We start from the raw sequence: 11,849 nt of genomic DNA on the forward strand, positions 1-11,849 counted from the left end.
CTGGCTTTCACAGACAGAAAATCACAGAGGAGGAGATGAGTCATCTTTCTCCTGTGAATCAAGTGCTGGATTCAGAACATCTTCCGTTGTGTCAGCATCATAACTCCCTTAGGACACCTCCAGAGTTCCCTAAGTTTTATGCTGCTGTCGTTAGGTGCTGTCGAGTCAAGCACGACTCATAGCAACCCTGTGAACAAAAGATCCAAACCCTGTTCTATCCTGCATTCTCCTCACACTTTATGTTACACGAGAGCCCGTTGTAGCAGTCACTGTGCAATCCACCTGGTTAAGGGTCTTCCTCTCCTTTGCCATCCCTCCACCCTTCCCCGCATCATATCTTTCTCCAAGGAATAAAATCTCCTAGCAACAGCACAAAGTGTGTGTATCATTCTTGCCTCCAGAGACCACTGTGGCTGCACCCTAATACACACCTGTTTCTTTTCCTGGCTGTCCATTTAGTGGTCAGTGCTCTTCTAGTCACATGATAATCAATACAGTATATTATTGTATACCATATGGAACTGACCCAAAGCTGACCCTCCAGCAGGTTCTCAGAGTCCGTTGCCTGCATGGAAGGATAGTGTCCGTCCCTCTCCTGCAGAGCAGCTGGTGGCCTCGAACAACATTCCTTCAGGATTGCAGCACAGCTTCTTACCTCTAGGCCACCAGAACGCCTGCCCTTGTTATACAGTATTATAACCCTAGATATCTGCACTAAATCTGTATGTATAAAACTCGGATCCCATGTAAACTTACAAGATTGTCTTTAGGGTGATTTGACTATCTTTGACAACATCGACTAAAATGCATGCCTGATAAGCGTTGCATTTTTTTACTTATTGGAGGAACAACTGAGTAGGAAGGACTGAATTTTTTTCCTTAAAAAAAAATGGAATATATGTTTCCATATGCTGTTGTCAATGTGGACGAATAAAACACAATGACATCGAGAATGACGGGGAGAAGGGAGTGAAGGCCAGGGGCAAACATCTCGAACACTGCAGCCCCAGGCTTAGGGTCTCTCCTGCCTTTATTGAAAATTCCCAGGAGGTGAGTCACAGGGAAAAGTCTTTACTACTTGGCTATGATTTTCTCTGCTGACATCCTTATGCTTATCTCAGGAATGATGGGTTTACAAACACAAACTGAGAGTAGCAGAGGTGCCACCAGGTCGGCCCCAAGTGCCTGTCTCCTATGATCCGTCTCAGGAGAAATGCCACCTAATTCTTTGTGATCTGTCACAAGAGGAATTCCAGCTTGAATCTGTGCCTCCTTCAGTTCCTGTTTAAGCGTTTGGTTTAACGTTTGGCTTCCCACAATTCGCTTCTGTGGACCCAGCGTACTGTCATACGTATAAGGCACAGCAGAAAATACTTCCCTTCCACAGTGGTTCCACGATGGTTGGACATCACTCTGCTTTCAGTCTGTCCTTTATATTTTCTTCATTGTTCTTAAAGATCTTTTCAAAGGAAGTTGAAATTGACTATTATCAACAGACTTATCTTCCAAATTCAACAATTCTCTATTTTGTGGTGCTTTTCCCCAGGACATAGAAAAGACTCACAGTGAAACAATTGACAGGTTCATTGGCTCTGTAGTAAATTTTTGCTTAACTGCAAGCCAGGATTTCCTCCATAAGGAAATGAAAGTCATAATATCCAGCACAAGACTCATATCTGATGCCCTCAGTAGATCTTGGAAGAAAATAATCTTGTGTCTATATGATTTCTTAGTTTTCTACGTAGTGAGGCTCCTTTTTTGTTCTTGCCCACATTGTGAGACACGGTACCGATCTGATCGAGATAACGCTGTGTGTTTCAGGCACCACTGCTGCTTAGCGATGTGGTCATCTTCTTCAACCCAGAAGAATGGGCCGTGTTGAGTGTTGCTCAGAAGAAACTCTACAGAGAGGTGATGATGGAAATCTTAGAAAACCTGGACTTCATAGGTAAAATTAAGATTTGATAGGCTTGCAAATCCTTGGAATGCAAAGAAAATGAATTCATGCACATGACTTTTGAACTTTGGCAGAAGAATGGGAATACAAGGTTCAATGAAGCAGGCATGGCCACCTGGCTTTTACTGCTCAGGAAAATGACTTTTTCATGGAAGCCTTTGTATCTGAGAGCACCTTTTCTGTGATTCAGTACATTAATATCTGTCACTATCCTAAGTGTACACTCTAACTTTTATGGGTCAGAATTTAAGGCCTAGTCTTTATGGCCCTGGGGTCTAAGACTCATTTATTGCTCCTGTTTTGTTGTTGTTCTTGTTTTGTTGTTGTTGTTGTATTGGTGATCTTTCAAATTGGATCTGACTGGCACAGGAGGAGACTGCCCTTCCTTCTCCCGCGAACCATCTGGTGGATTCGAAGCACATGCCTTTGGGTTTGTAGCTTCTTGTTGCTGTTCCACCTGAGTCCTCAAGGGCTCCTATGTTGAGAAGCTCTATGAAATCTTTACTATGCTATAATATGCCTTTTTTGCTGGATGTGACAGCTTAACAGATCACCGGACACTCTTTTGTGCATCAGCAGGCCAGTCCTGGGGCCATTTTTCTATTTTTCCTGTGATATCTGTCTTGTGTCATGTTATGTGAATCCTCTGTGATGTAGTGTGTGTACTGTGCATTGTCATGTGTGTACTGTTCTGTGTGATGTTGTGTGTCCTGTGTGAGTCATCTCTGTAATTATCCACCCAAAGGAAACTCATTTATATCATCATGTCTTTGATTTGTCTCAGAAGGGATTCATAGTGAACAGTTTGCCATCCCGTGTCGAAGTGCTGAAACTCAAAAATGTGCCCACATGACTGTTGGTTCAGAGCAGCCAACTGTATGTCGCTTTCATTTCTTTCTGTGTTGTCAAAATTATTTTTGTTATATAGCAGGCCTTGAACACATGAGTGACGGAGACACATTATCCCCTGAATGTACTCAGCTGACATTCTTTGAGACGACCCACCCTTGGTCTTCCATGTTACGGAAAATGGTAAAAGTGTGTGGCAAAGAAAATCTACATAAACTCAAAGAGAACTATTGGAGGTGAGTATCAGGAAGATGAAAAAACAAATACCAAAACACAACAAATACTCATGAGAAACATTATGACTTTGGAAACAGGTATCAAAAAGTGTAACTAGATTTATAAAAGCAATTCTAGGAATTATATTTTTGCTAAATGAAGTCATATGAGACTCTTGAGAAGTTAAACTCACACATCTTCATTGGGTTTTATTGTGGGCCTACAGAAACACACTCACAGCTGTGTGATCTTTATTTTTCCCAGAAGTCGAACAGTACAGGAGGTGTGTGAAGGGATTGAAGACACTCAGTCTGGGAAAATGCGCATCAGATTTCCAAGTTATTCCTGCAAGCGTGTCGACATAAAACTGTTGAGAAGTGACCTTGGTGACGCCAGCCATGAATGTAAGAAATGTGGCAAAGATTTCTGTACCTTCTCTTCATTTTGGATCCATGCGGTAGATGAACATGAATTTACAAAATGTGCTGAGACCTGTGGGAATCCTTTCCCTTTAGTTTCCAAAGAAGAGTTTCATTTTCTAGAAAAGCTTTATGAGTGTATTGAAAAGGGGAAACCCTTTTCTTCTTCTGCCCCCCTTACTAGTACTTCAGACAGCACAGTAAAGAGAAACATTGACAGTGTAGAGAAGCGTTATAATGGTAAGGCCTGTAGAAAATCTTTGCGTTCTTTGTCATGTCTGAGGAGACATGCAAGAACACATACAGATGGGAAACCTTATGAATGTCACCACTGTGGGAAAACATTTCCTCGGCTTGCTCTTTTAACTCTCCATGCCAAAATTCACTCAGGAGAGAGACCTGTTCAGTGTATGGAAGGTGAGAAGACCTTTTCACGGTCGGATCACCTTGTTAAACAAAGAGGAATTCACACAAGAGAGGGACAATATGAATATAAATCCAACCAACTCATTAGACATAGAAGAATTCAGGGAGGACAGAGACCTTATAAATGCAAGCAATGTTTGAAGACCTTTTGTTACTCTTCTCATCTTAGAGAACACACAAGAACACACACAAGAGAGAAGCCTCATGAATGTAAAGAATGTGGCAAACTATTCCCACGGTTAGCTGATCTCAAGGAACACAGAAAAATTCACACAGGAGAGAGACCTTACAAATGTCAGGATTGTGGTAAAACATTTTCAGGATCAAGCCAGCTCACTGAACATAGAAGAATTCACACTGGAGAGAGACCTTTTGAATGTCAGGAATGTGGGAAAACATTTACCCAGTCACATGACCTCTCTGAACATAGACGAGTTCACACAGGAGAGAGACCTTACAAATGTCAGGACTGTGGGAAAACATTTTCACGATCAAGTTACCTCACTATACATCGAAGAATTCACACTGGAGAGAGACCTTATGAGTGTCAGGACTGTGGGAAAACATTTTCTCGATCAGGTGCCCTCACTGTCCATAGAAGAGTCCACACAGGAGAGAGACCTTACGAATGTCAGGAATGTGGGAAAGCTTTTTCAGATTTAGGTGCCCTCACTGTTCATACAAGAATCCACACAGGAGAGAGACCGTACAAATGTCAGGACTGTGGGAAAACATTTTCTGAATCAGCTTCACTCACGTCACATAGAAGAGTCCACACAGGAGAGAGACCTTACGAATGTCAGGACTGTGGGAAAACTTTTTCAGTATCAGGTGCCCTCACGTCACATAGAAGAGTCCATTCAGGAGAGAGACCTTACGAATGTCAGGACTGTGGGAAAACATTTACCCAGTCACATGACCTCACTGAACATAGAAGAATTCACACAGGAGAGAGACCTTACGAATGTCAGGAATGTGGGAAAACATTTTCACGGTCAAGTAACCTCACTGAACATAAAAGAATTCACACAGGAGAGAGACCATACAAATGTCAGGACTGTGGGAAAACATTTTCTCGATCAGGTACACTCACTCTACATAGAAGAGTCCACACAGGAGAGAAACCTTACCAATGTCAGGAATGTGGGAAAGCTTTTTCAGATTCAGGTACGCTCGCCGTACATAGAAGAGTCCACACAGGAGAGAGACCTTACGAATGTCAGGACTGTGGGAAAGCCTTTTTACGTTCTGGTGCCCTCACTGTACATAGAAGAATCCACACAGGAGAGAGACCTTACGAGTGTCAGGAATGTGGGAAAACATTTTCACAATCAAGTCACCTCACGTTACATAGAAGAGTCCACACAGGAGAGAGACCTTAGGAATGTCAAGAGTGTGGGAAGACATTTTCACAATCAAGTCACCTCACGTTACCTAGAAGCATTCACACTGGAGAGAGACCCTTTGAATGACAAGAATGTGGGAAAACCTTTGCTCAATCAGCACACCTCACTCTACATTGAAGAATTCACACAGGAGAGAGGCCTTACGAATGTCAGGAGTGTGGGGAAACAATTTCACATTCAGGTGCCCTCACTGGACATAGAAGAGTCCACACAGTAGAGAGACCTTACCAATCTCAGGAATATGGGAAAATCTTTTCTCGATCAGGTAATTTCATTGTACATGGAAGAATTCACTCAGGAGAGAGACTGTAGGTGTTGTAGACTGAGGATAAAGTATTTTTATCATTATCAATAATGAGACAGCGTACCAGGAATGATCATAGAACAGAGAGTATGAAAAACAGGGGGCCAGCAGTTCTCCATTGAAGCCTCCAAGCCATGCTTACTGAGTATTTATTGAGAATCATAAGGAAGGTGAACAAAGTAAAACCCTAAAGAAATAGAAAACAAAAACAAGGGATTATGGGGAAGTCTTTTGCAGATGAGGCCAGGTTCCTCTCTGTTGTTTACTTTATGCTTATCGCAGGAGGGAGGCATTCAGTCACTACAAACTAAGAACAATGGTGGCTCTTAAGGAATGGCATAGTGTCACATGGTGAATTCTAGCTTCTGTTAAGCCTCTGTCATATCCTGATATTTTTAATTTTTTATTTTATTTTATTATTTGTGTGTGTGTACCGTCAAATCAGATCTGACTGGTACAGGAGGAGATTGTCCCTCCTTCCCCGGCAGAGCATCTGGTGGATTCGAACCGTGTGCATCTGGGATTGCAGTGCAGTTTCTTGCCACTAGGCCACCAGAGCTCCCCTCATATCCTGATATTACACTAGGTTTATTATTATTATTAAATTTTATATTCAGCTTTCCACTCTTAAGAATGTCAGGAATGTTGTGAAACATTTTGACATTCAAGGCGTCTCACTGTACGTAGAGGAAGTCACCCAGGAGAGAGACCTTATGAATATAAGGAGTATATGGAAACCATTTCAATGACAGGGTACCTCACCAAACATTAAAATTCACAGAGGCGACAAACCTTACGAATGTAAGGAATAGAGAAATCAGTTTGTCACCTTCAGCCTAACTGTCCTTACACAAATTCTCACAGGGGAAAGACCTTGTGAATGTAAGGAATGTGGGAAAGGAGTTTGACAGTCAGTGCCCCTCATGGAAGAATTCACCCTGGAGAGAGATCTTAGGACTGTCACAAATGTGGGAATACCTTTTCACAGTTGAGTCACTTCAGTACATAGAAAAATTCACACAAGAGAGAGAACTTAGGAATGGAGGGAGTGGGAATCCTTTTGTGACCCTGGTACACAAACTATCCCTGAAGTGTTCCCCCAGATAGACCATGTGAATATAAGGACTGTGGGGCCACCTTTCCACAATCAGATGGCATCAGGACATGCAAGCATTCACACAGCACAATACTCGTATGAGCAAGATAGGACATAGATGATCCATCTGTCCTGCCTGGACATATTTATACTCACCCTGCGGAATGCTCCACCCTCACTGGATGTCCGAGAACTTAGACTAGATAGACAGGTGAGGAAGACAGTTAGGAGTGATTGAGTCTTTCTGATCATGTCCTATAGGAGAACTGTTGTTCCATCTTGCAAAGTGAGATACTTGCAGAGGTTTTAAGATTTTTTTTTTTCGTTACGTATGTGGGAGTCCTTCAGTGATGGTGAAACCTGGGTCTGTTTTTGCACCATTGTAATAAATTGATCCTTGTATTTGCCAATGTGGGCTTTTGCACTCAATTTTTATTGTTTTCTTTTTTGCAAGGTAAACTTTTTCTTTGTTAAAGGCATAATGTCTTTGACTCTTATGCAGAAAGAAGCAGAAAATAGAAATGGGAAAATACCATTTATAAATTTTCAGTTATTTATTGATATTTTCCATGCTATTTGTAAAGATCTCACTTGTACAAGAGGTTTTCTTTCATGAATGGCTTTTCTTTTATTATCTCCCATTACATATTTTACTCTTCCGTACATGGTGGGTGTGCTAGTGTTCTGCTTGGCATTATCTATTTATGGTTTCACTGCAGACCCGGTGTGGACAGTATGTTCAGCATCTGTCAGTGACCTAGCCATGCTCCAAAACCACACTGTTCACAAAATCATCCGTTTAGGAGATGGACAAGAAAGATGTCTTTTGTTCACTGCTTATTAAGAGGGTAGCCTGTGCTGTAGCTAGCCCATCACCAGCAGTGCTCCTTCCAAGAATATAACTTATTATAAAAGTATTTAACTTGTCAGAGAACCAAGAAGCAAAGTTCAGGTGGTGTCAGCAGATGAGGAATTCATTTCAACACCACCCCTAATCCCCAACGTATGCCATGGGGCTCGTGATGACCTCACCTCTGTGGTCCTCAACGCCTGGCTCTGGCTGCAAATCCTGTCCACATGAATTCCTGCTTCTTCATTTGAGTGAAGCCACTAGGAGATGACACGCTGGCTCCTGTCCTGAGTGCTGGTGTGAGGCTTTTAAGATCTGTCGTTGAACCTGTGACTTCCACCTACTCCTGCCTCCTCGGCTTCCCTGGAGACCCCTGTTCATAGAAGCAATCTCTTCAGGGCACTTGAGTGCCTGGGTTGGTCGTGTGTCCCTCAGTGTGCACGGGTCAGTGCATTATGTACATCGATGTGCTTCGCTTATTTCCTTGCCATGCATCTGAGAGTTGGACAGTGACCAAGGATGGCAGAAGAATCATGCAAGCCTTTTAGTTTTGGTTCTTTACATGATTATTGAACATATTGTGGATCTATAAGAGAACTGGGCTGTCCAGCAGTTGGTGAAAGTAAGCTGCTCCTTTGAGGCAAGGACTTTGAGGCTCTTCTCACATCCTTTGTGCATGTGGCCAGGAACCACCAGTCTTTTGAGAAGGATATTACGCTTTGAAGTTTAGAGGGACAGCGCTGGAGAGGAAGACCCCGGGCGAGATCGATTCACTCAGAGTCTGGGGTGATGGAGGTAGGTGAGTCAGAGACAGTGAGATTGGCTCAGGATAGAGGAGGGTTCAGAGCCGTCACTCATAAGGTCCCTATGAACCTGCGTGACTTGAGGACAGGAAGCAATGTAGGTTCTTGAAATCTGTAGTTCAGTCTATACACCCCTTGCCAAAAAAGCTTACCCACTGGAAGGTCACCTGTTCTTTTGACTGGATGACAGAGGCTTGTATTTATCGTGTACCCTAGAGTCAGAACTGACTGATAGCTGTCCTCTTGGTAGCTTTTCAGAGGCAGGTAATCGCACGGGAGGAGTTTGTCCCTTCTTCTACCCTGGAGCACCTGGATTATTACTCATCTTTCTTGAATCAATGCATTCAAAACGTCTTTGTGTTGGCAGCATAACTCCTTATTACCTAGGCCACTAGTTTTCTAGAAACTTGGTTACCTACGTTTTATAGTAAGACTGTATCATCCATTGCAAGTATCATGAAATTGTTGGCGTCCTTCTTTATATGGAGAGAATGGCATTCTGTGAACCCAGTGATAACGTCTCTTTTCACGTGATGGTACCAGTTAAGCGATCGCTGTACGTTCTTCTCTGGATCAATCCTCTGTCCTCAGCATCTTAGAACTCACACTGGTGAGGACAAGTGAAGTTTTGGAAGATGTTGATATATGCTGTCAAGTCCCTTGCAACTCATAGTGACCCTGTGGACAATAGCTCTGAACCCTGCTCTATCCTGAGCCAACTTCACTGTCTCTGACACACCTGCCCTCATATTCCCCCCAGTCACTGAGTCACTGCATCTCATTGAAGGTCTTCCCCTCTTGCACTGTCCCTCCACCCTTCCATGCATCATGTCGCTCTCCAAGGACTGGTCCTTCCTTGCAACATGCCCATGGTAGGTCGGCCAAAGCTTTAGAATCCTTGCCTCCAAAGAGCAGCCTCGTTTCACCCTATCGCAGTGTAACTTCTTTATTCTCCTAACAGTCCATGAAATATTCAGTACTCTTCTCCAGCACCACAGCTCTAAGGCATCAATTCTGTTTCTATAAACCCTAGTCTTTGTCCACCTTTCTTATGCATAGCAAGAAATTCCAAAGACCTTGGCCTAGAACAGGTGCACCTTAGTGTCTAGAGTGACACTGTTGCTCTTTGGTACTCTGTAGAGGTCCCTGACGGCAGGCTTTCCCCATGCAATTCGTCTTCTGAATTCCTGCTCATAGATCCCAGCCTCCTGCATGATCTGTTGTTCCACATATGGATTAAGAAAGATAAGGAATATACTTGATTTTCAGTGTGGGATTATCGTGTCATTGTTTATTGTTTTCCTGAGTTCCCAGTTAACCTATTTTCTAGAAATCCATTAGTCTTCTGTAGCTCTGGTCAGTAGTGGTGAAAATTGCACTGCAATCCCAGAAGTGCATGGTTCAAATCCATAAGATTCTCTGCTGGAGAAGGAGAGACAATCCCCTCCAGTACCAGTCAGATCCAATTTGATGGTAAACAAACACAAAAATAATAAAAATCTTTTTTAAAGAAGCCATTAATCTTCTCAAAATGAGTGTGTACTATATGACTGAGATAATGTGTTTTTCTACATTTTCAGGGTTGTAATTGATGGTCATTTTCATGTTATTACATCATCTATTTTGCATAAAAGTTTTTAAATTAATGACGCTTCAGCTCCTGTTTGCTAGTGTCAAGGTGACTTTGAAGTCTCTGGATTGGTGATAGTGTAAGAGTGCGAGTGTTTAGACTGATGTCCTATTTTCTATGGTGGGAGCAAAATACAAGTGGACAGTATGTCCAGTACTCATGGTGAGTGACCCCTGGTTGCCAAACATGGTATTAGCTAACTCAGCCGGTCTGTAGATGAGGTAGAGAATTGTGTTGACTGGTGTTGTAAGAGGAGGGCATCTTATCGTTCTCACACCCTATTAGGATATTGTTCCCTATCGTTTGGACAAATCAGTCAGTGGCTTCAGAAAGCCTGTGTGACCAGCATGCCCGGTACATCACCATTTCAACCCAGCCTGCAAATGACATTATACATACTGTTTGATCACCTCTTCCTTTTAGAGTGAGCCTCCTTTGTCCTATTTTAGCATAGGAATTAGCTTCACACTGGTGTTTTTTCCACCAGGAACAGGAATTATATCTTGTTTTAAATGGGGAGTGAGAGGAAAAAGAGAAAAAAAAATTATCAAACAGAAGAACAGTAAAGGAAATAGTAATATGTTATACAAGTTCGCTGAAATATTGTAAAATGTTAGTTGTATCAGTCAACGGTAACTCATATCTACGTGACTAATTGTTTGGAAACGAATGTGATTTTTAAGCTTTCAGTCAAAAGAAGGACTAAAATGGAATTAGTAATGAATGACAATATTAAAACATTCCAACTCAAAACTATGAAACCTGTTAATTCACTGCTCAGGTTTCTGTCCACATACGAAAAGCAAAGCCCATGACTATCACATGGATATCAAGTAATAGGGACTCTCTTCCATGGAGATCCCAAGGCCACAGTTACTGAAAGGTGAGTGTGGCAACTTTTTCTCAACCATCAGCTCTTGAGTTTGAAACTCATCCGTTTTTATTAAGTAATGCCAGTTGCCTGAGCCGTCTGCTATTAAAGTTTCTGTATGACATGTTGTGAGTTACCCCTGCTTTTTAAGGCCCTTTCCTCCCATTTTTCACTTGAAACCCCAGGCTTTGCTGTCACCCCTCACTTGTCCCTGGCATGACTGTGTCTGGGACACCACTGTGTCTGCCCGACCTTCACACGTCTACCTCCTGGCTGCATGCCCAAAGTATGTGAGACGGACCCTCAAAATCCTTCCCTCCAAGGACTGGCTTTTCACCCTCTCCAAGACAGACCTGTTAGTTCTCTTGAAAGTCCATGTTCAGTACTCTTGTCCAGTACCACAACTCAAAGATGTCAGTTCTTCTGTCATCCATGTTCATTGCCCATCTCTGATGCAAAAGAAGTAATTGTAAAGACCATATGGCCTGCATCAGGCACACCTATTAGTCTCCAGACTGACTCTGGAGAGGTCCGTGACAGATTTTTCTAATGTGATTATTCTGTTGATTTCCTGACTGCAGTTGCTAAGACTGTTGATTGTGGGACCAACAACGCTAAAATTGTCAATAACCTCAATCTCTCCTCCATTTAACCTGAGGCTGCCATTGGCCCTGTGGAGAGAATTTTCATTTACTTAACGTTGCCCGTAGTCCAAATTGCTACGTTAATCAAGGTCAATATTTGATGTAGACCAAAGCAATACAGGACTCTGTCAGAAAACCAGATCTCTAGGAGCATTCCAGGTCCAACAGTTAGCTACTATTGTTTTCCGAGGATGAATGGTATTGTCTGAGGTACTAATGAGATTCTATCTTCAAGAATACTATCTTACAGGGGAGCTCTGGTGGCCTAGTGGCAAGAAGCTGCACTGCAATCCCAGAGGCGCATGGTTCAAATCCACCAGATGCTCTGCTGGGGAAGGAGGGACAATCTCCTCCTGTACCAGTCAGATCTGATTTGAC

General features: G+C 42.6%; 1 pseudogene; it reads left to right on the forward strand.

Annotated features, from left to right (window-relative positions):
• The window catches only part of LOC102876835, a 46,420-nt pseudogene that overhangs the window by 16,484 nt on the left and 18,087 nt on the right, over positions 1-11,849 (forward strand).

This window comes from Elephantulus edwardii, unplaced genomic scaffold (assembly GCF_000299155.1).
Source record: "Elephantulus edwardii isolate Elephantulus edwardi_28Jun2011 unplaced genomic scaffold, EleEdw1.0 scaffold00292, whole genome shotgun sequence".
Lineage (NCBI taxonomy): Eukaryota > Metazoa > Chordata > Mammalia > Macroscelidea > Macroscelididae > Elephantulus > Elephantulus edwardii.